A 27,204-nucleotide genomic window follows, 5' to 3' on the forward strand; every position below is an offset into this window, starting at 1 on the left:
CTCGTTTCGGCGTCATTGAGTCTGGGGTGGGTCCATTGTGTGGGAGGGGGAGTAGGACCCCTGGACAGGGTTGCCTCAGCAACCCATGTCGCACTCTATCCTGATAGGCTGGAGGGTTTCCCGCCAAGATGACCACTCCACTGTGTGAGTGACAGCTAGGCTGTATGAATGGGGATCTTTTTGCATAAAAGCAGGGTCCTGAGGACTGGAAGAGAACGACGTTGCCACTGGAACTAAGAAGCCGAAGAGGAGAGAAGCCAAAGACATCTGCAACGACTGAACCCCCGATGAAGCCCTGCTGCAGCGTCTCACCACTTTTCTCCACACAACGAGAGAAGATCTTCATCTGCAAGAGACTTCTTCCCTTGAGCTGGTAGGGCCAACCAGTTTGCCAATCGCCTTACCAGACCTGACTTGGTCGAATCGCCAGTAACCTGTACTCGGAGACCGGATAGCCAGGCACCAGTCCACCCGAACCGTGATTTAAAGGAGCGTACCTTTTATTCATCGGGCAGCACCGCGGCTGCTTTCATCCCTGGGTAGTGCAGAAACTCGAACATTCCTCCACGATGAGAGCCTCTCTTCCTCTGCTGGATCCCCCGAACTGCAGGAACTACCAGGAATAACCGCCACCGCAGGAGCCACTTCTTCATTTATAAGGTACATTGTTCCGCCAGGCCGCCCTTTCTGCGTGGTAGTTCTAAAGGTGTTTTAAATCTATTACGTACCTGTTGGGTTGGCAGCCCCTCTCGCTTAACATTGTCTTTCAACTTCTGCATCCACCTTTTCAAAATCGTTAACCAAAGACTTGACTGCAGCTACAAGAACATTTTGCTCCTGTGCCCTTGCCCTGTAACACTGACTCTGGCACAGGCCTAGTGACTCTGGCTAAATTTGTTAGAAGTGCCTTCTCTAGATTGCTTCTCAAATAGAAATGTGTTGGTGCACCTACTTCTTATAACTACCCTTTCCTACCCACTTTTAAACCTTGTGAAATGCCATTTTGCTAAGTTTTCATTTAAGTATTTTTTTATACTGATGCACTGCCTTGCTTAAACTGGTTCACAAACGTATGGGAAGTGTTGCTAGGGTGTGTAAGAAGGAATTTCTGTATAACTTGTGCTTTCCCTTGTGAGAAATTGCTTGAGTGCCATTTGTGTTAGGTTTGCACTGTGCCGTTTTGCTCAGTTTTCACTCTTGTTCAAACATGTCTACAATTTAACTAGGGAGTTGTGTATACTTTCTTTGACCGAATTTAACTTGCTTTAAGAACTGTGATAGATGTGTTTAACTAGAAGTGTATAAAATAAATATATATATATTATTTTACTACAAAGCTTTGGTCAGTGTTTCCTTGTTCCATAGTACGGAAGGCCTATTGTGTAAACCCTGAATACTGCTCATCTCCCTCTTGAGATAAGTCTGACTGCTCAGCCACAGCTACCAACTAAATCTTTGTGGTACAGACTGATACCAAAAGGGGATTTATTGCTCTCACCTGTAGTCCTAAGTAGTGCTCCCTAAGGGAACTGCACAGGATTCTGCCTAACACTGGTGTACAGCGGTGGGATAAAAGTATTGGATTTACATTTTAGAGTTATGCTATTACTTTGGTTCAAATAACCACAAGGTTATCTATAACAAAAAGTTTATTTTGAGCAAAGTCAAAAATATGGAAAGTTACAGCCAGGAGACCCTCCTTACTAATACTGCTGATTATTTAAGGGATCTGTGTAGACAGAAAGGTCTTCCTGCCAAAGGTAAGAAATTAGAAATGATTGATAGACTGTTAGAGAAACAAAGTCTGGACAGTGGTGCTGTAGTGCCACTACCCCAGCAAATGTAGCAAACATGGAGGATGATAATGTTGAAAATGTTATTGTTGAAACAGATGAGGAAGAGGAGGATAACAATGTCACTCCCTCTGGGCCTCTATCTGGTCAAAGGCCTCAACCTCTGGCTACTGGACCTTTAACAGGTCCCACATTAAGTCCTGAATTTATCTCCCTAGAAAAAATGAGACTTGAACTAGAATTCAAAATAATTAGTGCCCAAACTGAACAGAGACATCAAGAATTAAGGCTCAAAGAAATGGAGCTCAATCATGAGCTTCAGATGAAGAAATTGTCTTTGGAAAATGCTTCTCTCGAGAATCCTCTAGATCTTCCAGTCCAAAAAGATCCCGGATGCCTAAAGAGAATGTGGGTATGTATGAACCTAAGTTGGATGTATTAGATTGGTTAGCTATCTTTGAATATAATCATGGGCTCCAGGATATCACACGGAATCAGTTGGTCCCCTGGTTATTCTCTAGGCTCCCCCCCGTTGCATCTGATGTGGTAATGGAGTTGGGGGAGATGGATAGGATGGATTATGAATGTGTGAAGCTAGCTTTGATAGCTAGATTTGGGAAGACTCCTTCCCAGTACCTTAAGAGGTTTAGGACCCTCAAAAAGCATGATAGTACCCGTTGGGCTATTTGGGTGAATGAGTGTTTGAAGAACTTAGAGGGATGGATTAAGGGTTACAGAGTTAACACTTATGAAGGAATGAGAAATCTTGTAATGTTGGAGTCTGTCTATGATGCCTGCTCTCTGGAGTTCAGACAGCACTTGGCTGATTCAAAAGAACTATATTCTAATAAACTGGCTAAGGCTGCTGACTTGTGGGTTGCCAACAGGGCTACTCACAAGGATTCCGGGGTCACTCACAAAAAGGATGAGGGAAAGCAGCCTAAGAAAGACAACAAAGAGAATTCCAATAATTCCAATTCCAAAGAGGGCCCCAAACAAAATTCTAAGGGTAAGCCACAAGGGAAACCTAATCAGGCTAGTACACCTTCTATTCCCAGACCAGAATGAGGTCAGAACAAGCCACCATTCATAAAGACATTTGGGAAATGTTATGTTTGTGGCTCTACTGATCATGTGAAAGGAGATCCCAGATGTAAGGGTAAACCTTCAGGGGTCCACACTGTCTCCTTAGCCTTCGCTCCAGAGGAGGAAGTACAGATGGCCAGTGGAAACTTTCAACTACTAGCTGAAGACCCCATCAGAGTCTCAGCTAGTGTATCTTTAGTCTCTCTAGGGTTGTGGGAACAACCGAATTTAGATGTGTATAATTATATCCCTCCTAATACTAAAGAGTATTATAAAGACAGTGTCCTAGTCAATGGTCAGGAGACTCCTGCCATTAGAGACACTGGGGCCTGCATAACTGTGGTGGATGAATCTTTTTTCAAGGTGAAGGATGTTGCTAAGACACCCAAATGCCTCACGAAGATAGCTGGAGGGCCTGTGCAGATGCTTCCCCAATTACCAGCTCTCATCCAGTGCAATGAAATGACTGTCAGGATACCTGTTAGTGTACAATCTGAAGTAGCAGGAAGGGTGCTGTTGGGCAATGATCTGAAAGAACTGGGGGTAGTGTCAAGTACTCCCAGATCTCCTAGTAAGAGATTACAGGAGCTTACCAGACCTGCAAGGGAGAGGATCCTGAGGGGCTCTCCTGAGGAGATGATAGAAAAATAAATCACTCCTACTCCACTGGAGTTACTAACTGCTATTTCAAAGCAACCAGAAGCAAAGGGGAAACCCAAGCCTTCAAAGAAGAAACCAGCAGAGGGCACTCCAGTGTTGCCAACCAGGAAATCTCCTAGGTTGTCAAAAATCACACCTGTGATTCCTCCTCCAGCTGAGGCTGAGAGTGAGGTACCACCCTTTGTGGTTGAACTAGAGCCTGAGGACTCAGATCTAGTAGAAGGCTAGGAACTCATTGGAGATCTTGACCCTGTGGAACATCCTTAGCTGCAGTCATTACTGGCAGAAGGTGGCCCCAACAGGGCAGACTTCAGTAGGGGACAAAGAGAATGTCCAACTCTCGAAGGTCTTCGCCAACAGGCAGCTTCTCAGCTTGAAGTGCAAGAGCCTGGGAAGTATAGGTTACACTGGGAAGATGGCCTCTTCTATAATGAACCAACCGAGTCAATCCGTGGGGACTACAAAAGACTTGTAGTGCCTCAAGCAAATAGACTCCAATTCTTGCAACTAGCCCATGAGATACCTTTGGCTGGTCACTTGAGTTTCAAGAAGATCAAGGAAAGGCTCTCTCTCTACTTTTATTGGCCAAAAATGGGGGCTGAGGTAGATAAGTATTGCAAGAGTTGCCGCACTTGCCAAACTTCTGGTAAAAGTGGCTCCAAGAATGTGGCACCTTTAGTGCCACTCCCTGTGGTGGGAGTACCTTTTGAGAGGGTAGGAATTGACATTGTTGGTCCCCTTTACCCTCCAACCCCTTCAGGGAACAGGTTTATCCTTGTTGTAGTAGACCATGCTACTAGGTACCCTGAAGCAATTCCTATGAGGGCTGTTACACCTCAGGGTGTGGCTAAGGCCCTTCTCAGTATTTTTAACAGGGTTGGGTTTCCTAAGGAGGTAATATACGACAGGGGGTCAAATTTTATGTCCCACTGCATGAAGGCCATGTGGAAAAACTGCAGAGTTACCTACAAGTTCTCAACTTCCTACCACCCTCAGACAAATGGGTTGGTTGAAAGGTTTAACAGAACCATGTAGAGCATGATAGGAGCTTTAGAGGATCCCCTTAAGAAAAAGTGGGATCTCCTACTGCCAAGCCTTCTCTTTGCATATAGAGAAGTCCCTCAGGAGGGAATGGGTTACAGTCCCTTTGAACTTCTCTATGGCTATCCTGTCAGAGGTCCATTGGCCCTGATCAGGGAGGGGTTAGAGAGTGCTCCTTCCCCCACACCCGTCAGAGTCACTGACTATGTGATAGGACTCTCGAGGAGAATGTCACACGTGATGGCTGAGGCAAGTGATAACTTGAAAGCAGGTCACGCTCTGGTTAAACATTGGCATGACCAGAAGGCCAACATGGTTGAGTTTGCTCAAGACCAGCTAGTTCTTGTTGTGGTACCAACAAGGCAGAGGGCCTTGCAGGACAAATGGATGGGACCCTTCAAGATTGTGGGAAAACTTGGAGAGGTGAACTAGCTGGTGGACTTAGGCAATTCTAAGGAGGCTCCTAGAGTCTTTCACACCAACCGTCTAAAAGCTTATGTCTCAAGGCCAGAAATGGGAGCTCTGCTTCTAGATTCAGCTCAAGAGGAGGAGGCGAGTGAACCTCTACCTGACCTCCTCAGAGGCAAACCTTTAGATGAGAAAGTAGAAGGAGTTAATTTCTCTTCTAATCTGACACCTGAGCAACAGGAGTGCAAAGTTTTGTTAAATCAATTTGCCCCTCTGTTTTCTCTAGCACCAGGCTTGACCCCTTGGGGCCAGCATAATATCAATACTGGTGAATGTTTACCTGTCAAAAGCAGAGGCTACAAGATGCCAGAAAATGTCAGAACCCACATCAAAGGAGAGGTCAACAGGATGCTTGATCTCGGGGTAATAGAACCCTCTACCAGTCCATTGTCCAGCCCAGTTGTGTTAGTACCAATGGCAGGATCCAAGGAGTTGAGATTCTGTGTGGATGATAGAGCTCTAAATGCAGTCACTAAGACTGATGCCCATCCTTTGCCAAGGACAGATGAGCTGGTTTGTTTGTTTGTTTGTTTATTTATTTGGTAATGCGCTCCAAGCCCGTGGGCAGCTGGGCGCAACAGTACAAGTAGACTCGAGACTTAGTTACAAAGCCTGACACAGGCTATTACAAAACAGTGGTAACTTTCAACAAATGATACAGGTGAAACAGTACATATAGGATCAAGATGGGTAAGCGCAGAAGAATATCGTCTTAACAATGTATAACGTGATCAGCAAGATAAGGGTGAATATCGTTACATATCGTTGTTGTGCAGCCATTTGAGAGCGTTAGATCTAAATCTAGTGTAGGGTAGAGGGCGTCTAAGGTCAGGTGGGAGTATGTTCCATGATTGTGCAGCTCTAACTGGGAAGCTAGATCCACCCGCCGTGGTAAGTTTGAATCTAGGGACTTCAAGTAAGAAGGTGTTGGCAGATCTCGTCAATCGGTTAGAGGGTCTCCAGTTGATTCTGTCAGCTAAGTAGGGGGGTGCTTGATTGTTGAGGCATTTGGATGTGAGAGAAATGGTTTTAAGCAGGATTCTGTCTTTTATCTTTAGCCAGTGGGCCTCGGTCCGGTGTTTGGAGATATGCTCTCTGCGTGGGATGTTCAAAGCTGCTCTAAGAGCGTTATTTTGTAATCTCTGGAGTTTGTCAATGACCGACTTATTTGCACCTGAGTATAGGGCGTTGCAATAGTCCAGTCTGGACATGACAAGGGCATTGGCCAAGGTGAGGCAGCTGGCACTGGACAGGAAGGGTCTGGCAGCACGGATGAGTTTACACGTGTAAGTGGTTGTGGAGGCGAGGGAGTTCACTTGCTTTTTGAGGGTGAGAGCTGAGTCGAGGTAAAAACCTAGGGGTTTAACCTCTCGCATGACCTTAATAGTATTATTGTCGATGTTAAATGAGGCATAGTCCGGGGTGCGTTTGGATAGGTTATGGTCTGATCCGAGGAGCAGGATTTCAGTTTTATCGTCGTTCAGGCAGAGGCCATGGGTGGCCATCCATGCCTGAATGAGGATGTAAATTTTATTCACCAAAGCCAGGTCCACTCCATAGTTGCCCGAAAGGGGTATGAGGATCTGGGTGTCATCTGCGTAATTTGTGTAGGTGACGCCCAGTCTGTCCAACTTGTCGAACAATGGCTTGGTGACAATGTTGTTCATGGTGGGTGAGACACAGGAGCCCTGTGGGACTCCACATGTAATTTGGATGGGATCGGCACAAGTGGAAGTGGAAAACACTCTCATGGTCCGTTAGGCTAGAAAGGATTGGACCCATGCTATAGCTTCTCCTGTGAAATTGGCAGCGAGCTTGAGGTGGTTGCATAAGACTGCATGATCCACCAGATCAAAGGCTGCTGACAAGTCCAGTAAGAGTAGCAACGCTATTTTCCCACTATCCTTGAATTCCTCCATTTTAGTTTTTAAGATCTATCAAGGCTGTTTCAGTGCCATGGAGAGGGCGGAAGCCCGATTGGCGCGGGCCTAGTAGATGGTTAGCTTCTAAGTAATCTTGAATTTGGAGATAGGCTACTCTATTGATAATTTTTAGTAGGAAAGGTACAGTGGTGATAGGCCTATAGTTGGTCGGGATGGATGGATCGAGGGGTTGTTTTTTAAGAAGGGGGAGGACCCAGGATTCTTTTAGAATGGCTGCCACTGTATTGGATTTGAAGGAGAAGTTAATGAGCTTCGAGATGAATGGGGCTAAATCTCTGGCTGCGTCCTTTATTATTTGAGTTGGGCAACTGTCGCCCTTGCAGTTGGAAGGCTTCAGTGAGAGGATAACCTTTTCAGTGTCGATGATGGAGATAGGTTTGAAGCTAAAATTGGGGATAGTATTAGGTTCAGTCACTGGAGGTGCTTGTTGATCAGTAGGAGAGAGGGCATCCTTTTTATTAGTTATTTTAAGTTGGAGGGTGGACATTTTATTCGATAGGGCATTCTGTATATTAGTGCACCATATCTTGTCCTTGGGGACTGTGTCAGTTGGTTGGATGGGAGATTCCATTTCCCGGAGGATGGCAAAAAGTTCCTTGGTATTAGATTTGGCATTGGTAATTCTGTCATTGAATAGATTTTTTTTTGTATTGATAATTTCAGACTTGTAATATTTAGTGATATGGGTTAAATTAGCTTTGTTGTCGTCGGTAGGCGAATTACGCCAGATAGTTTGGAGTTTTCGTTTCTGCTTTCTGAGGTCCTTAAGCTGGGGGGTGAACCAAGCATTAAGGTGGGCTTCTTGTTTAGCTTTGCGTAGTTTTGGAGGTGCAATAGTATCTAGTGCATGAGACATAGCTTTATTAAAGGTGTCTACTAGGGTGTCTGGGTCAGTATTGTCCTTCAGGCCATTGATAGTAAGCAGGAGGAGGGGGATGAGTTTTTCTGTAGTAACGTCTTTTTTACTTCTCGTGGGGAGTGGTGGTACCATTTTGATAATTTTAGGGCTGAGGAGGTCAAGCGTGGCAGTGAAATTTATTAGATAGTGGTCGGTCCATGGTTGAGGGGTGATGTCAGTAATGACTATTTTGCAGTTAAGTTCAGAAACCCAGTCAAGGGTTCTGCCTTTAGCATGTGTGGGGGAGAGGACTTTTTGGGTAAGGCCGTGGTCATTTAGGATAGCTGTTATAGAGAGGGCATTTTTGTTGTCTGGCTCATTAAAGCCGATGTTAAAGTCCCCCAGCAACAGCGTTTGCGAGTGATTTTGGGTATTGTTCGCTATGAGGGTGGTAAGGTCATCTTCGAAGGTTCCCAAGGGACCTGGGGGCCTATAGATCAAGTGAATGGTTAGCGTGCGGTTATTGGAAAGTTGCAATTTTGCTGAGAGTACTTCGCAGGAAGCACAGGAGGGTGAGGTGGTAAGTCTGATAGGTAGAGTGGTTTTAGCGATGATGGCTAGGCCACCGCCTTTAGCATTAGGTCTGTCTACTCTATGGATCTGGTAATTGTCAGGTATGGCTAACATCAAGGAGGGTCCTGCTACCTCGTGAAGCCATGTTTCTGTTACGGCAAGGAGGTCAATGCTGCTGTTGTTTAGTATGTCAGCAATTTCAGTTGCATGGGCTACCATGGATCTGGCATTGATAAGGGATCCAGTAAGTGATAAGGTATTCTTAGGAATAGGATGGCTTGCAGATTTATCTGTGTGCTTGTTTTGACTCGGGTGTTTCTTTTTGTGAAAGTGAGTGGGATTTAGGGTCGGAGTTAAGGGTGTTGTGGCTTGAATTTGCTTATCCAAGTGCGTCAGTATAGTTGGGGATGGCTAGTTGTAGCCAGGGGTTCACCTAGTGATGTGGAGCATGATATTCAGGAATCACAATAAGAGCTAAAATGCACGGTGTGATAATGACTATAGGGCACAACACAATCAGTGTGGTCTGTTAGCGACCATAAGGTACAGCATAATCAAGGTGGTTATTAAGACCCTAAGCGCATATGCAGGCAGGGAATACCTAGATTCGGAATTCAAAAATATGGCTAAAATGCAAGTGCAAACTGGGTATGCCTAGTTTGGGTACAAGTAGGAATGCAAAAGGCTAGTATGCAAATCAGTTAGAATTAGAACAATTAAGTTATATAAAAGCAGTGATGATGTTAAACATGCTGCCAGCCAAATTCGATTTTAGCACAGGAGGCCGAGGCCACTAATGACCAAGGAGCACAAAGAGAGCTATCTAGCGATCCGTGACTAGGAGTACAGTAGGCTAGTATGCAGATGGGTAAGTCATTATATCAACAGTAACGTAACAGTATACATAGGTAATACAATGCTGGTACAGGTATTTACTGAGCAGGATGTATGCGCAGACAAACAGTGGATTTACAAAATCAAAGGTAGATTTGGGTACAATCATAAGTATTGCGAAAGTTCATTGAGATTACGCCACGACTCTGTGTGCACAGCTTAGTAGGGCAATATCAATTAGGCAGAGGGATAAACAAACGGATCGTATATGCAGAAATATTGCTGGCATGGGGTAGTGCATTCAGATTTAGCAAGTGTGCAAGATAAAACGAATCACACGTGGGCTAATGTGTTTGGCAACTTATGCGAGTCTTTGAGAGTCAAGCGTGGGTGTGTTTACCTTGAGAGCAGGTCGAAGGCGAGCTGAATAGCATTTCTGGCACATGGCGGATGGCGTGCATGGCTGTGACAGGCTAGGACAGGCACTAGCCTTCCTGGGGGTGGGCCGGCTCACGCCTCCGGTCACCGATAGGGGCAGGTGTAGGTAGTAGCAGCCTATGGCTGAGCAGATTGATAAGAGGCGACTGCAGCTTTGGCACGGAAAATGGGGGCCGCCATCTTGGAATGGCTATGGCCTCGTGGATCCTGATGGTATGGAGGCACACGCGGGGAGTGGGTAGGTAGGTCGCAGAAGAATGCAGGCTCCCTGCAATTTGGCTCATGAGATAGGGGCCGTGGGGGATTACCGCGCATGCAGTGCTAAGAATAATCCATGCAGTGCAGAACAAACGGGTAAAGCCAGCTGGCTTACCTCGATCAGCTGTGTGTAAGAGCGGGCTGCTCGGTGCTGCTCCGGCAGCATATGGGAGCTCCTGCTCCTATGGTGATCCCCTGGGTATTAAAACCTGAACGTGACCGGTGTGGTCCATCAGCTGCTATGATGAAGGTGGTCCAAGTGTCCCAGAAGGCGTTAGGCAGCGAGGCAAATGCTGCACCCAATCAAGGAGTGTGTAAATAGGGCCACAGATGGATAGACTTGGTTCAGCCAAGTTCCTCAACACATTTGATCTCACGTCAGGCTATTGGCAAATAGCCCTTACTGACCATGCCAAGGAGAAAACTGCATTCTCTACCCCAGTGGGCTTATACCAGTTCAAGGTTATGGCTTTTGGATTAAAGAATGCACCTGCTACATTCCAAAGGATGGTTAATCAGGTTCTGAATGGGATGGAGGACTTCCACATGGCATACTTGGATGATATTGCAGTGTTCAGCCCTACTTGGAAAGAACATGTTGACCGCCTAGAATATGTTTTGCAGGCTCTGGAACAGGCCCATCTGACCATAAAGGCAAGCACATGTCAAATCGGTCAGAGTAAGAAACTCTTTTTCCCACTCTTAGGCATTTTTGCTATGTGTGTTCTAAGCTATTTATGTGTTTAATGTCTATGAGGTTTCTCTCACCTCCATAGGAACCATCTTTACTCACATGTGTTACACAGCACCCTCTGTGCAGTGACACAGTGTTGTCGTAGCGACCCCAAAACATAGGCTCCATACCCTGGGACTGACTACTGTCTCACAGGGCATGTAAAGTCCCTATTGACTTTACTAGTCAATTTTTGTGAACTAAACCAGTACAACCCATCTTACTATGGAGGTACTGGGAAAGGTTAATAGTTTTTCCCTTATGTTCATTTTCGAGAGGGTACCGTACAGTCCCTATCTCAAAGGTTTCTGGCTGGTGGCAGTGGTTACTACCGAAACAAAAATATTTGATCGCAAATATTTTCCTATGGGATTTTCCCATTGTTGAGGCTACCACATTTTCTGACAGCCTCTAACATACCGCCGGTGTATTTTAATATTAGCTTTACTCCGGTAGGTTTTATTTGCCAGAACTTTAATATAACTTCTTTCTCAAGTCTTTCTCTAAACTCCTAACCCAGGTCGGGGATCCTTTGTTCATCTTTTTGGTGGGCTTCTGCCGAGAAGCCCTCCTTTCAGCACCACAGAGTCTGGGGTGGGTCCAATGTGTGGGTGGGGCAGTAGGACCCCTGGACAGGGTTGCCTCAGCAACCCATGTTGCACACTATCCTGATAGGCTGGAGGGTCTCCCAGCAAGATGACCACTTCACTTTGTGAGTGACAGCCAGGCTGTATGAATGGGGATCTTTTTGCATAAAAGCAGGGTCCTGAGGACTGGAAGAGAAAGACGTCGCCACTGGAACTAAGAAACCAAAGAGGAGAGAAGCCAAAGACATCTGCAACGACTGAACCCCCGGTGAAGCCCTGCTGCAGCGTCTCACCACTTTTCTCCACACAACGAGAGAAGATCTTCATCTGCAAGAGCCTTCTTCCCTTGAGCTGGTGAGGCCAACCAGTTTGCCAATCGCCTTAGCGCACCTGACTTGGTCGAATCGCCAGTAACCTGTATTCGGAGACCGGACAGCCAGGCACCAGTCCACCCGGACCGCGATTTAAAGGAGCGTACCTTTTAGTCGTCGGGCAGCACCGCGGCTGCTTTCATCCCTGGGTAGAGCAGTAACTCAAACCTTCCTGCACGACGAGAGCCTCTCTTCCTCTGCTGGATCCCCCGAACTGCAGGAACTACCAGGAACAACCGCCACCGCCGGAGCCACTTCTTCATTTATAAGGTACATTTTTTGCAGGGCCGCCCTTTCTGCGTTGTAGTGCTAAAGGTGTTTTAAATCCTTTACCTACCTGTTGGGTTGGCCGCCCCTCTCTCTTAACATTGTCTTTCAACTTCTGCATCCACCTTTTCAAAATCGTTAACCAAAGACTTGACTGCAGCTACAAGAACATTTTGCTCCTGGGCCCTTGCCCTGCACCACTGGGATATATCTTTAAACATGGCCGTCGGCTTGCACTTGCACTTGTAAACCACACTCTTGACACGAGCCCTACCGTGAGTCCATCATTTGTTTCGACGCACCACATACTATACGCACTGGCTAATGCACGCTAGAGGGTCTTTCGCTTCTCCTAGCAACTATCTCCATTGATGACTGCGTACCCACAATCGGGTTGCGTGACTCGCACTGGATATTAACTGCATGCCGGGCGCAGAGTGCTTGTATCGGAGACCGCACTACGTTGCCCTCCTAGTAAGTTCCATCACTCACATAGAACAAACGCTCAGCCTTATTTTCAGTGCAAACACGCTCACAGACTAACCCACAGCGCTCTTGGGCTACCCACAGATCCTGTCACTGTGCTCCAGTTAATACTCGATTAATGACCACACGCCGTTCACGGCACCCATCAAACAGGATTTTGACACTCCTAGACGGATATTCACCTCGCAAGGGTGTGTAATTCTCCCTTTAATTTATACCTTCCTTGTTGTCACTTTGGAAAACCATGCTGATAATAGGTTTTCCGTTTTATTCTTTGCAGTCCACTGGGCACCCGCTTTACGCTGAATTATTTATAATTCACTGTCCGTTTGAATCCTCTGTTTACGCAGAGCCACCTCCAAAACGTATCAGCATAAAGGACTTCGCTAGTCGTGGAGAGCATATTTACAGCCATACCTTTCAGAATATTCATTCTTACAGATCTCTGCCATTCACTATCCCCCTGACAATTGACTATTGGGCCATCTTTTGTTTTGGTTGCCTGTGGCTTTGGAAACAACTGAATCAATAACTGTATATTTTGATCCTAAATACGATTTTTTTGTTGTCAGTACAATTGTTGAGACACTGTACGTGTCATTCTACTGGTAGAATTTGATTGTACGATGATAAATACTAGATAGATTGTGGAATTGACTTGATAGCAACACTATCCTGATTGTTCTTATCTTTATTTTCTCTACATTTTTTACATCTAGTTCTTATACATGATCTTTGGCTCATGAAGAAGAGAATATACTTCTCGAAACGCGTCAGCCGTCCTCAATGAACTGAATTCTCTCTGGCTTCTGCGTTTGGATTAAATAATACTTGTTTTTTACATTTAAAGAATGGATTGCATTATTAACTTCAGTTAAACCAGTTCTTTCAATGAAATGTGCAAAATGTGTACTGACACTATAATCTTCTTGAACTAATATCAAGGCGTCATACTCACGCATCGCTACGGTGTGCAGGGGACGGGAGGGTTCCAGTTTGGATCCTCTTTCCTCTTTCTTTGCTCCGCTACTGCTACCACTTTAACAGAGAAGTACAGGCTTGTACCAAAGGTAAAACTTGTATTGCCACCTGTAGTCTTAATTTTGTGTAGTGGTCCCTAAGGGCACTGCACAGGATTCTGCCTAACAGGGCACAACCACCACAGTATTAATATGTGTTATAGCAATTATAGGTAATGTAGTAGGAATATGGCCATAATCACCATAGTAGTAATATTTGTATAGTAATTGTAGTTAATGTAGTGGAAGTACAAAGGGTTTGTAATACGGAGGAATGATGTAATTGAACGGTATATAGTACCTATGATTATAGTACAATTGAGGATAGTGCTCATAATATATGCATGTGATGATAATTGCTGTGGTTCCTTGGTTTTGTAGAGTTAGGAAGCTGGAATCTGGATAATTTTCAGTGGAAAAACAGTACAATTTGTTATGCAGAATAGTTTCAAAGCTGTAGTTGTATACAATTGTACATATTCTTCTTTGTATATCCTCACAAACAGTACATTCTAAGCACTATGTTTGGTGCAACATTAGTGTATGACACACTGCTGTTGTTTTGACATTAAATAATCATTGGGTCATTGGGAACATAATCTGTACTGGATTAAACACACCTGATTACAGTTACATAACTGTAAGGGTGATCATATGTGTGTTTGAAGTATGTTGTGAATATGGGAATGCTTGAAGTAATTAGATATCTGTTGGCGTATTGTAAATACATTAGAAGGTAGAAGATGTGTTGTCGTATAAGAATTGAGATGCCATATTTGAAGTGCTTTGGAATTAAGGGTATTTTTCAAGTAGATAGATATCTGTTGGCATATTCTAACTAGATGTCAAAAGTACAATTGTAGTATTATGGTTGTAATTAGATACCTGCTGGCCTATAGGCATTGGTTAAATTTGCTGTTAACCTATACTTTTGAGTAACTGAGGTATCATTACATTCAAACCAACCACTTCTTGTTTTGACATATGCAGTTTAGTCCCTTAAAGTGGTTGGGGCACCATTGTGATATGGTATACCTACTGTTGTGGGCAACACTGCAAGGGCAGCCCCTAGCGACGCCAGATAACTGATGCCCCATGGCAGCAGGCCCAGGAGAGGGGCAGCACCATCCCCCCCTCTGGCACTGAGCCCCTCTCTCCCTCTACAAACAGGAGACACACAGTGTCCGTCACTGCAAGTGCAGGAACAACAAAGAGGAGCCCCCTCCCCCCCAGGGGCTCAGACAGTCTGCTACAAGCTGGCCTGAGGGCTTGCTCACAGCCCCCACAGTTACACTACAAAGACCCAGGGGCAGCCATGGGTCCTACATAAGGAGCTGAATCAACTCAGTAAGATATAAGTTGTTTGTGGAACCTCCACAGGGACTGAAACAGCAAGAGAGTTCACAGTGTACTCTGCGTCTCTCTCTTTTAGTAGTTCACTGTGCTCTCAGTGACTACCAAACTGACTCTGCAAAATTTACCATGTGCGCGGCTTCTTTGTTTTCTATCCGGTTTCACGAACATAGTCCTGTTCAAAGCATCTTTTTGCAACCAGAGAAAGAATATCCAGACGATAATCGGGCGAGACCCAGAGAAACATACTCACCATAGACAGAAGCGATGTCAGGAGAAGAACGTCGCATGTGCGCGGGCAGACGAATATCCAACAACGGTGTGAAAGGGAACCCGGCGCAGGCAGCGGCTTTTCCAATTTACAAGTTCAAAAGTAAGTCAGCCCTCCGCATTACCGCGATTGCCCAGAAACAAGGCTCCGGAAAAAGCTGGAGCCCAGAAATGTATCTTTTCTCATACTGAAAATGGAAGCAAGCCAACGTAGAGCAACAAAACTGACCTTGCAAGCAAACCTTTGTTTATACAGATAAGACAATCATAAACAAAGCGTAATGCAATAATAGACGCTGGCGCGGACAATGTTTTGATAAAAGCTAGTGGATATTGATTAGCGGTGCAGGGTTTTTTACTTTTAAAATGATTTAAGAGGCATTTTTTGTTTAAGTTAAATAAGGGAAAATACAGACCCGGAAAGGTGGGGATCTTCTTGTGTTCGTGACACAAAAACCTGAATAAGAAACAGTATTATGACTAATTAGGGGGCAATACGGGCATATGAATATTAACAAGGAACCACAAGATGCAGGGCAACACGTTTAGAAGTTACAAACCCCCTTTTTTAAGGCCACAAAATGCATTTACACAGTACAGGAACAACAAAAAGTAGTACATTTTTTTCACACCTGTTACAAGGCCTTTACACTTATTTTTGAAGCAAATATGATATCTACAGCACAAAAATAGGCCACCCAAGGGAATTGCACTTTGGATAACAACATTTTCTTGCTTATTTTGAACTCTGGGGGGCATGGCACCCAAAAGAAAGCCCAGGTGCCCAAAGCGGTGAAAGGAATACCAAAATCACTGCACCTAAGGCAGCAATTGAGGCATTCTAGCATTCTGGATGGGCTTGGGTCAGAGAACATTTATACGGATAACAAAGAAAGGGGTGGCATCACCAATAGGGGAAGAAGACAGCCCTCGCCCTGCAAAGAAGAACAAGCAAGACACCCTTAAAAAAGGTAACAAGAACAGAAAACTGTCATTATTGTTTGAAAATATGAAAGAGCGTTGGGCCAAGGAAACTAAAGACGGCCCAGCTTTCAGGAACACTATCACATCATGGTGGGGCTACAGAGGCCTACACTGGCCAGACATCGATGACAAACTGGACGATTTAGTTGCATACAGAGACCCACCAGAATTCTTGATTATACATTTGGGGGAGCAATGTCCTGGTAAACATAGGCAGAAAAACCTTATACGAAGAAATATGTGCAACACTATCAGGCATTGCGCACAACTGGAGGGACATGGACATCTATTTTTCAGCAATCCTGCCTAGAAAAAATGGCAGGGGGCCACCTGTTATAAATCAGTCGACAACTCTAGGGGAAAGTTAAACAGAGAGCTGGAGAAACTTTGTATAACCAGAGGTTTGGGCTTTACAAAGCACCCGGCTATAACACTGGGTGACCCCGATCTGTTTCACAAAGACGGCACACACCTATTGGGGCACGGCATGAAACAATTTTATAGAGCGATCACCAGTACTTTAGCTACCAGAGGCTGCAAATAATCAAACTTTTGGGGATACTCAGGCAGACGATAACCTACCTGAGTGTGGCAGCACAGGCCTGAGGGGGTAACCTCAGGACCCGGTGCCCAAAAGTAATATATGATTACTGATATGCAAATATTGTTCCTTTCCATAACCATATCTGTAATAATAAAGACCTATGGCCTTTTTATTGCCAACACTTGACCAAACGTGGTGTAATAATTCATGGTGCGGGAGGGGTTCGACCAGACACACACCCACACTCCAAAACAGCTAATGTAAGGTTGCCTACATATGGCTCCAGCAGTTATGAGAGATATTTGGCCGTGTGTGAAGCCAGTAAGCTTACAGTTATTTTTGGTACCATCTGCATTGTACCTTAGAAGCATTAGTATGACACATTGGCTATGTGAGTTTATTTGTTTGGTGGAACTATTGTCTGAATTGCAAACAGGGCATAATATGCCATGATTTGCATTCTTCAGAATCTGGTGAAATGCAATGGATTCAGAATTTGGTATGGATACATATACATATACAAATCATTCATTAGGGATGTGCTCTTGTGAAACATGGTTGCATAGATTGCATGTAAGTTTTCTTGTGTATGACATTTGAAAGATTTCATTCATAGGGATGTTTTTGGTTTCCAGTACTTATAGTAAGTACATTAGGAATTCTTGTGGATCTTCTTGTGTGTTTATGAACATTCCTGCACAGTATTCCAATTGCTGCTTTATACCTGAAACACTGTAATTTTTGTCAGGATTTGTGTAAGTAAATGTTGTGAACAATTGGTATCAATTGAAGGAGAAGATTCATTGTTACATTAGCATAACAATTTAATCCATATGTGTTACTGAATTTAAATGAACCAGAGAGTTCTGTTTGTGGTTCTCAAAACACAGGTAATGTCAATGCATTGAATGAAAAGGTAATTTATACATTAATACAATGCTGTACATTTTACAAGGTAGTGAAAAGAAAAAGAAATGGAATTATTGCCTTCATCCCAGTAATTTATACCTGCACCTGTTACACAAGTGATGCAGGTTTGTGGCATATCCTGTGTTTACATGGTGGATTCATGGAAGGGTGGGATTTTGCATCCGAAGAGTAATACTTGCTTTTGCGGTTCAAACCATTATTGATGAATTCCCAGTGACAGTAGACAATACCGTGGATTGATGCAGCCAATATCTCAACTTCAGCAGTATAATTTGTAGTGTCATTGAAAGCACTCACAAAAATGACTTTAAGAAAGAAGCAGCTGCACTAAGTGTGCTCCTACAATCGAGAGGATACCCACAGAAACTCACAGAGATAGCCCTGAAGAGGGCGAATAACAACAACAGAAATGCCCTACTTGAGTATAAAGTACGATCGAAAGAAGAAAAGAATGACAAACTGGTTTTTGTCAATACTTTCAGTAAGCTAACAAATGTGTGATATCAAATTGGATGTACCTGCAATGATTATAAGTAGGGTGATGCACCATGCCTTAACTCAGGAAAGATTTATTGTACCCTGACACCAGCCTGGGCTACATATGATCATCATAGTTTTGGTTCAAGGGTGCATATCTTAAATTCAGCCCTTGCACTGATTTGGCTGTCACTACAGCTGTCAAATGGGCACTGTGGCATCTGAAACTGCTCTGTGCAACTGGTAGAACAGGCACTGCAGATCAGGATACTCATGAAGCAGGGCACAAGTACTCAATATGCTTTTGGCATGGAGTTTATGAAAGGGGAATCTGATCAGTAGATTACCCTTTCAGACATGGAATTCCCTGCATTATTTTATTAATTAATGAAAATCAGAAAATCCAGGGATTTCACGCCTTTGGCAGATGGAAATTCATCACAGTATCTATCTATATACATATTCACTGAAAAAAACGTTGTTAATGGGACATCATGGTTAAGTTGCACTAATATAAACCTATGAAATTCAATGGAGAACGATGCTAAAGGACGTGATGGTTATAAGTAAAATGGAAAAACCTCAGAAATTCACCAGTTATGGTAACCTAAGCAACCACAACTTGCGCCACAACCTGGCACTGCTAAGACTAACACCCAGGATATGAAAGATTACATCACAAATGTCATTGATGCAGTAATCGAGACATAGCTGCATCAGAACAAGAAAGAATGGGGAAAAGGTAAACTGTTCTTAGACAAAAAAATCACAGAAACCTCTTCTGCAATTGCGCTCATAAAATTGAGCACAGATTCTACAATCACCTAAGGCGAGCACCAGAAAAGGTTCATAAAGAAAAGTGATAACACGTATGTTCTCATAGATGTCCATTACCGCTATAGGTCCTCTGTCTTGCTAATTACCATTTAGAATCAGGGAGACGAACCAACAAAGTCAGAACGAAATTCGAGGTTCATATTAAGCTAAGCAGACCAGACATACACTTGTTCAGCGTCAATCACCTGAAAGTTTTGTAGAGCTGATGATAAGTCTATACGAGTGAAACTGGAGCCCTTCAGGTCTACATCAGCTGAACGTCTGATCAGGACGGCTGCTATTTTACAAGAACAACATTGCGTACGCCCACAGCAGCACCGTTGTCCGCAGATTACCTATAGATGCAAATTCAGACATACATATTGTGTCAGCACCTGTACTGCCATACTAATATGGACACTGGGGGGATGCAAAAGTACAATTGTCGACATCAAAGCGCTGCTTACTGTGTAAAGAAAATAGATGAGCCAGAACAAATCTGTCTCACTGTCAAAGCTGTGTAAATCAGAGCAGAAAACGGGGAACGACCTATTTCCTCCTCTCATCTACAATTTGGCTTGATGGGGAAGTGCTTAGGTTCTCATTAAATAGCAAAAAGCCATGGCTACATCAGCAAATGTGCTTGGGAAAAGACCATTAGAGGAGTCTTCTAATTATGCCAAAGGTGGTGCCAAGTCGTAATGCATGACAAAGTACCTAAACTGATTCGTAGCATCCACGTTTGCATGGAATGTACCATCATTAATCTGATGCAGCCCATATGTAGTCCGGTTAGCCCAAAATCGTGCTGTCTGCAGACTGAAAAACGACTACGGCAATTTATTACAAACCTTCGACACAAAAACTGCCAAAAAGACGCACATAGAGACACGTTTTTCTGAAGTTCACTTGAAAACAATTGTGGAATAATAAACTTGTGTCAAGAATGAAACCACAATATTGATGTCTAACTATGACCACAGTGCTGTTAAATCTCAAAAAATGAAAACGGCTCATCTAGCCATATTGAAAATATGCAAAAAGGCTTATAGGCCATCCTTCCCCACAGTGGATGGAAGATTTATAGAAGCTGGTATCAGACTGTCCAATCTAATTTATCATTTAACTCACTGATCGTCGTTTTCGTCAGGTAAATTAATCTTTGTTCTTTGTTGAGTAATAGCTTCTTATCTCTATTGGCATCTGGACTGGGATTGAGTTTCCAAATCACCGTCCAGAGCAAAGCATTCAATTTATGGAAATACTCAACCCAATGGTCAACCAAAGGGGCATTCTGGGTCCGGATGCAGATGCAACTCCTATGCTCATCAATTTGGATTTTTATTTTCCTTTCGGTTTTGCCGATTTACAATTTATTGCATGGACACCAAATGCCATATATGACCATGCTGGAAATGCAATTGGTCAGATTATTTTGTTTCCAAGGTGTTGCAAGCCCTAGATCGATTTTGTTACTTGTACATGTTGAACCACAACTCACACAGCTACCACATGGAAAGTGGGCAGTCAATTTTGGCATGCCTCATTGTTCTGGAAGCGTACACTGTTTAATCTGGGTCATGCTAATATTGTTTCTGGTAATGCAGTCTTTTATATTCACACTCCTTTTGAAAGCCACCACCGTTCTTTCTAATGGTTTAGCTCCCTGGGTCAGAATGTTCCAATTTTTCGCCACAATCTTCTTGATTGAGTTTGAGAGGTTTGTGACCAGACAGGCTTTGGAAGTTGATTTGTATTCTCTCCAGACAGCTGATCCTGCCAAAGTGACAACACAGGAACCTGAATGCCATGCCCCTCTTTGATCTCTGTGTGAGGGTAGGTAACACCTTCCTCCAAAGACAGCTGCCCAACAGGCAAGTGTCCTGGGCCTAGGCATTAAATGAGCACACTCATTCAAAGGGAGTAGCCTCACACCAGGGTGCTGCATTTCTAAAGACATGTGATCCTATTTAGAAGGGAAGGAGGCAGAGGTAGTGTTAACAGGATAGCTCTGTACAGCATTTGATCCTATTGAGAAATAAAGGAGGTGGAGGTAGCGTAGACAAGAGAGCTCTGTACAGTGAACAGTGGTGGGGGTGATTTCCGCCATCTTGTTTCTCTTTGCTTCTCTCTCTCTCTCTCTCTCTCTCTCTCTCTCTCTCTCTCTCTCTCTCTCATGTGTGTCCTCTCCACTTCCTCTAGAGCAAAGCGGAATCGTACCAAAATGTCACCACAATTGTGGTGACATTACGAACACTGCGTCTGAGCACGGTACAAACATTCTGACCCCCATCACTGTGCCCAAGCAGAGCGGGAGTTAAGGGGGTATCCCATGCTCTAGCTGGGCACAGTAATGGGTGTCATGGGTTGTGGGGGTGTCCCTCAGTTTCCATTGCGGTAAGTGGGGTTTAAGAATTTTTAAAAAGGACTGTGCAGCATTAGCACCGCCCCACGTCAGTGGGAGGAGCTGGTGCTGCAGGGGTACAAGGATGTTGGTGATGCAGACAGGAGTACACTGCAGTAAAGGTAAGTGGAGGGGTGGGGGAGTGAGGTTTTCGGGATTGCAGGCAGGCAAAAGTGATCTATCTGATCACTTCGCCGCTGTCATGATTCCCGACCCTCATGTCCCCAGCCCTCCAAGATGTCAGGCTGGAGCCAGGCCACGATCACCTACATGGCCCTCAAGGGCCTCTCCATCCCTCCAAAGACCCACTTGGAGTCAGACATGGCGCTTGTGGCACCAGACACACTCACTCCCATAGGATAACATTGGGGATTGGACTTGTAGTGCATTGATGGGGACAAGATGGATGCCCCCACATATTTCGGTTCCCAGAACTGCATGTGCGGTCTAGTCTTTTGGGTGTGGTTCAGCCCAGAGACACCTGGGATACCCAGAGACTATTTAAGCCACACCCAGGCTGAGAAACATGCTTTGCGTGTTCTGCACCTGCAGCACTGTGTTCGGATCGGTCTCCAGAAGGCCTGCATCGTTCTTCTGCGTTCAGCTCCTGCAAGAACAAGGACACTGTTAGGAACAGCCTTACCTTGCAGCGCTTCTGCCCATCATTCATCACTCCTTCTGTTCTGCGGGCATCTTCGGCGGTGTCATTCCCATCCCGGCACGCCGCTTCTTAAGGAAAAGGGAAAAGAACAGAAAAAAGGCATTAGTAAGCATTCTGCAAATCTTTGCTTATTTTTAAATACTGCACAAGCTTCAAATGCTTACCTGAATCCCAGCCGCTCTGGGGGAACTCTGTCTCCGGAACTTCTCATCCATCTGCAGGAGGGAAAAGACACTCCAGGTTAGCGTGGAAGCATCTAGAGGCACTGCATACCATGCTTACTTGCCACATTTGTTCTTCATAACCGGCATCCACGATGAAAACGTTGCAGCGCCTAAAAGACACAGAAAAAGAACTCAGTTCGATACAAATATGAAAGGTGTGATTCGCGCATCACGCTCTCACTCACCTTCAGCGCTACTCATCTCAGCAGCACGCTGCCATCCCCGGAAGCCGGCCATCATCTAAGGAAGGAAAGGAATGAAGTTAGAGAACTGTTCAAAAGACTCATTATACTTACCTGTCGGACTCTTGCCAGTGAAGTAACTAAGCAGCAACAAGCCTGCATCAATCAACGTGCCCCTGCGCTGAAAGCAGGACGGAGAGCACACTATCCAAGAAAACAAGATGAGCTGTGGATCAAAGGGAAGGGTTGGACCCGGGGAAGAAGGGGTTCAAGCACTCAGTAAACTCAGTAAACTCTACCAATCCTGTGTTTCAGGCCCAGTCTCCAGTCGAATCGCCTCCAGGGAAGGGTTCGAGGTTGTAAGAGGTCAGAACAGGCTGAGTGACGTCCCCGTGGATACCAGGTGAGCGTTACAGCCACACCATTTTGCTGTCAACATTTTAGTCTGTGGAATTACAGGTGACACAGTGATCACATAGATTCAAGCAAAGCAAAGCAATTTGGGTGTGATTTCAGAAGGACAAAGTCCACTTCTTTTGAGAACAGGCAGGCTAGTTTTACTACAATCACCTGTGGGTGTTTAACTTTAATATAAGGGGTCGCACATTACTAATCTAATCAGATCAAATTTATATTGCTACTTTGAAGTTCACCACTGCTTGTATTTTGACACACTTGCATTTTGCCTGAATAGGTTTCCCAATTTAGATTGCTGCTGTGAAGCTTGCCTCTGTTTTTCTTTTGACACACTTGCACTTGGCCTCACAAGGGCTTCTAAATTAGATTTACCACTACATGCATATGGCTACACTTGCATATTGCCTGACTAGGTTTTCCATGTTAGATTGCTGCTCTGAAGTTTCCCACAGTTTATATTTTGCCACTCATGCATTTTGCATGGCTAGGGCCAAAGTTTCAATAGCAGCTTTGAGTCTCGCCACTGTTGGTATATGCCACACTTGCCATTTGACTGATTAGGTTTCACAATTTAAGTTGTTTCTGTGAAGCTTGCCACCGATTGTGCTTTGCCACACTTTCATTTTACCTTAAAGCTCACCACTTTCTATATTTTGCCTCACTTATGTTTTTCTTCACAGAATATTCCAAAGGTAGGTTTGCCACTGTGACTCTCCCTACTGCTGTATTTGCTGACACTCGTGTAAAGTATCCCACGGAATGCAGTTGAGCCCCACGGGGGCTAGTCTGGGTGTTTACAGAGCCGCACACATTTGACATGCACACTATTTGACTATACCTTACCCTGTACATAGATTACCCATGGCCCAAGCATCACCATCCATAGAATACAGCTGAGGCACACACCAAATTCCGTCCATCTGTTCAGATAGTTTGGCTCTTTTGAAACTCTTGACAGTGTGTCACAGCACCCGTCCCACACCTGATAAAATGGGCTGCTGTTTAGGACCTAGCCATTCCCCACCTACCTTTCATTAGGCTATAAATGCACACATGCATTTCAACACTCCTCTCACTACTTCCCAACTCAGACTGCAATCTTCCTAAGGGCATTCATCATCACAGCGCTTCAAGGCCCTACCAATGGCAGCTGGCACTATACAAATACCACATAACCTTAACTTACTGGAATCATCTTTTGGATTCCAACCCTTGAAGAGTGTGTTTGCAGACTGTTGGTAGAGCAGTCCTTCCTAGAGTTATCCAGTTCTGAGTTGAAGGCAGGTGTTCCAAGGCAGAAGCTCGGTCCCCTAGACATCCCCAGAGACCATTAGGTGAAGCTGCTGCTTGAACAAGGCATGCATCTTTGCCAGTCACAGCGGTACCCACAATCTCACCATGCAGAAGGACTCCCGCAGTTGTGTGCAAGCCTCCCCCATTTATGGGTGCCAGAGAAAAAAGAACCCATGTATTTCCTGAGTAGCTGGAATGGGACTAACAGCAACCTGAGGAGTGACCTGTGCTGGAGCAAGACCTGAATCTCTGCCAGCCACAGTGGTACCCGGGACTTCACCATGTTGAACAACCCCTGCAGTTGTGTGCCAGCCTCCACTATGTTTGTGAGCATGAAAAAAGGACTCATCTTGTCCCTGAGCATGAGGATTGGGACTCACAGTACCCTGAGTGCAAAGACAGCCAGGAGCCTAGTGTTTTTCACCATTAAAGTGCTTGGAACCATGTTTTAAAAACTGTTCAATGCATTTCAACCATAAACACACTCTGGTGCTGCCTTTTGTACAGTCCCGATTTTCGATTACTCGCACACTAGCAAGAAGTCAGATTCAGTGCGGCCACCACCAAGAGTACGAGGTGTAGGTGGGCACCACTGTTAGTTAATAGAAAATATTTATGAATTAATTTTTTATGATTTGTTCAAACCTAGAACATATTTTGGCCTGGAGCTCCCAGTCCAATATAGATCCTTTGGCATACGGATCTCACTGAATCAGAAAAAAGAAAGAGTAAGGTCTATATACCCTACTAAAGACCGGTGCTCTCAGTTGACCCTGAACAGGGTTGCACAATTTCTTACATTCTTTTCATATAGTGATCATAGATATGAGTGCGAAAAGATGATAAAAAATAATATAGAAGACAGTACTTGATTTTCAAAAAATAAATGTTTACTTCACATTTCTAGGACCCATGTCCTTTGGTTGATACATTTTTATATTGTGAGGCAACTCAAAAAGATCTAGGTGGTTTTTCAAAGAAGTACATGTGCCAATGCATTTCGGTCATAGACCATCTTCAGGGCCGTACTTAGATAGATCTTAAATCAACTATACAGTGTGCATGCAATAAACATCAATACAAATCATTATTCAGAAATAATTAAAGAAACACATACCCCGCGTGGATTCGGATCAGTGGAGAGAATAAGGGAGAGATATAAGGAAAACGTTGTCAACATCAAAAATTACATCCTTAAATTCGTGATAGTATGTTACCCTTTCCATCAGTATCCTGTACCTGACTATTCGGGTTGTCCTCTCTCGTAATTGTTCGTGGAGAACACACTCCAACATTCCTGTTGAATCACAGCAGGTATTTGTGTAAGTGACTATAGCATCTCACGCAGTCAGTCTGTGTACACATACTCATTGAGCTCTTACCTTTTTGCGGCGTTCGCAAGGAGGACCGATCGCTCTCGCTCAAAAAGCGAAAGTGAGTCGCGCGCGAACGTCGATGCTAATCTGTATTGCCAAGGCAACGTGGGTGGGGCGCCGCGCAGCAGCGCGTTCACCGCTGAACGCACGCCTCGGGCCCCACCGCCCTGCAAGAGTGCAGGGGGGCGGGTTTGTTGCCATGGCAAATTCGATCAACAAATGTTGTGTCTAGGGTAGCTGATCGTATAGATCAAGTTAGTGCGGGGAATGTACATTTGGGTAGCCACATAGCTCGTTTAAAGCAATGAATTACATTCTGCTGACTGTATTACAAGCAAAACTAGCAAAAGTATGAGATGTTAAATATCGATCAGAGAACTGAAACGACTAGAAGTGTCAGGTTAAAACATGTCAATCAATTAGATTGTTCACAATTAATTAAACCTGTACATGTGCACATTCATATTTAGATAACGATCACCAGACATCAATGTGCAAGAATCTCATTGGTATTAATGCTCCTTAAAGCACCATGAATGCTTGTGACCCGGATTGGGGACAATTCACAATGAATAGTTCATGCACCAGTCTCACTGAGGTGGAAAGACACCTAAGTAACTTCCAATGTTTGTTATCTTTAGAGAAAGCATATATAATTAATCTCTTTGTTTATTTCCTTTGGTGTCAGGGAACCGAGTCTGTCTATCCAGAATGTCTCACGTTGATCCATTTTCTTTTGTAGATTCTCATGTTTCTCCCTTCTTTGACCAAGAACCACAAACAGGTTATACTGACTGCTAACCGCCCCCATGGTCCATTTATGGTCCATAGAGATTGGTTAGGTCAATTCTTATCACTTTTGCACCCAAGAACATATCCTTTGTGAAAATGGTGGTCTTTAATTCCCTTTTCTCTCCGTGTCTATTTACACAGAGTACTGTACCTGTTAACCTTGCATATTATGTGTTCATTCTACAGGAGTGCTTTTTTAGTTAGTTAATACCATACATGGTGTGTTTGATTAAAGTATATATATATATATATATTATTGAACTTTTATTTGACATTCCTTTATTTTGGCCTGTTATACTTCAATGTTTGGATTGCTACTGTATGGAAAGTCCCACATTGACAATACAAATCAATCCAAAGAGCCAACAAAGAAATTCCCAAGTAGTGAGAGAAACAGTCTAGTATGACAGAACATGGCTGGTTTTATAGCAATTTACAGAAAGGAAATGACAACAAATGTTACAGGTTATTTACATGTTCTCCGCCTCTGATTGGACATCATCATTTGAACTATAGGTGAATCTATACACTGTCTAACTCTATTGGCTCATTCTATCCTCCTGACAGTATCAAGACGACAGTTTATGAATTAATTGACATTGAGATAATCTCCTTTTTCATGGTGCTAATTGGATAGTACTCATTTAAGTTTGTATAAGCTGAACCTGATATGTGATTGGCTGTTTCAAGAGGAGTATGTGTGGATTGAGTGACCGTGTTAATTTCAACCAATCCGTTTGTGAGATGTAACAGTATGACACTGAAAATATCACTTTCTATTGACCCAATCGATTGGTATGGTCTTATCTCATCTTGTGACCCCACTGGTTTGGCTATGAATGTTGCTGGATTGACTGTGTGGCATCTCACTGTAGTGATGGCGGGTTGGTCAGAATTACCCACTTGCTCTCAGGGTGGTGAGAGTTGATTTGGTTCTCTCTAAGATGGAAAAGACTGCATGCTCAATTTATAAAGTGAGTGGACATCCCATAACTATGGTGGCACACTTTTGTACAGCAAATGTTGCAGCAGCTAATGCTTGCTCCCATGGGAAGTGGGCCTGCATTACTGGGTCTAAAAGACCAC

Source organism: Ambystoma mexicanum, chromosome 5q, assembly GCF_040938575.1.
Source record: "Ambystoma mexicanum isolate Mex_15411 chromosome 5q, UKY_AmexF1_1, whole genome shotgun sequence".
NCBI lineage: Eukaryota > Metazoa > Chordata > Amphibia > Caudata > Ambystomatidae > Ambystoma > Ambystoma mexicanum.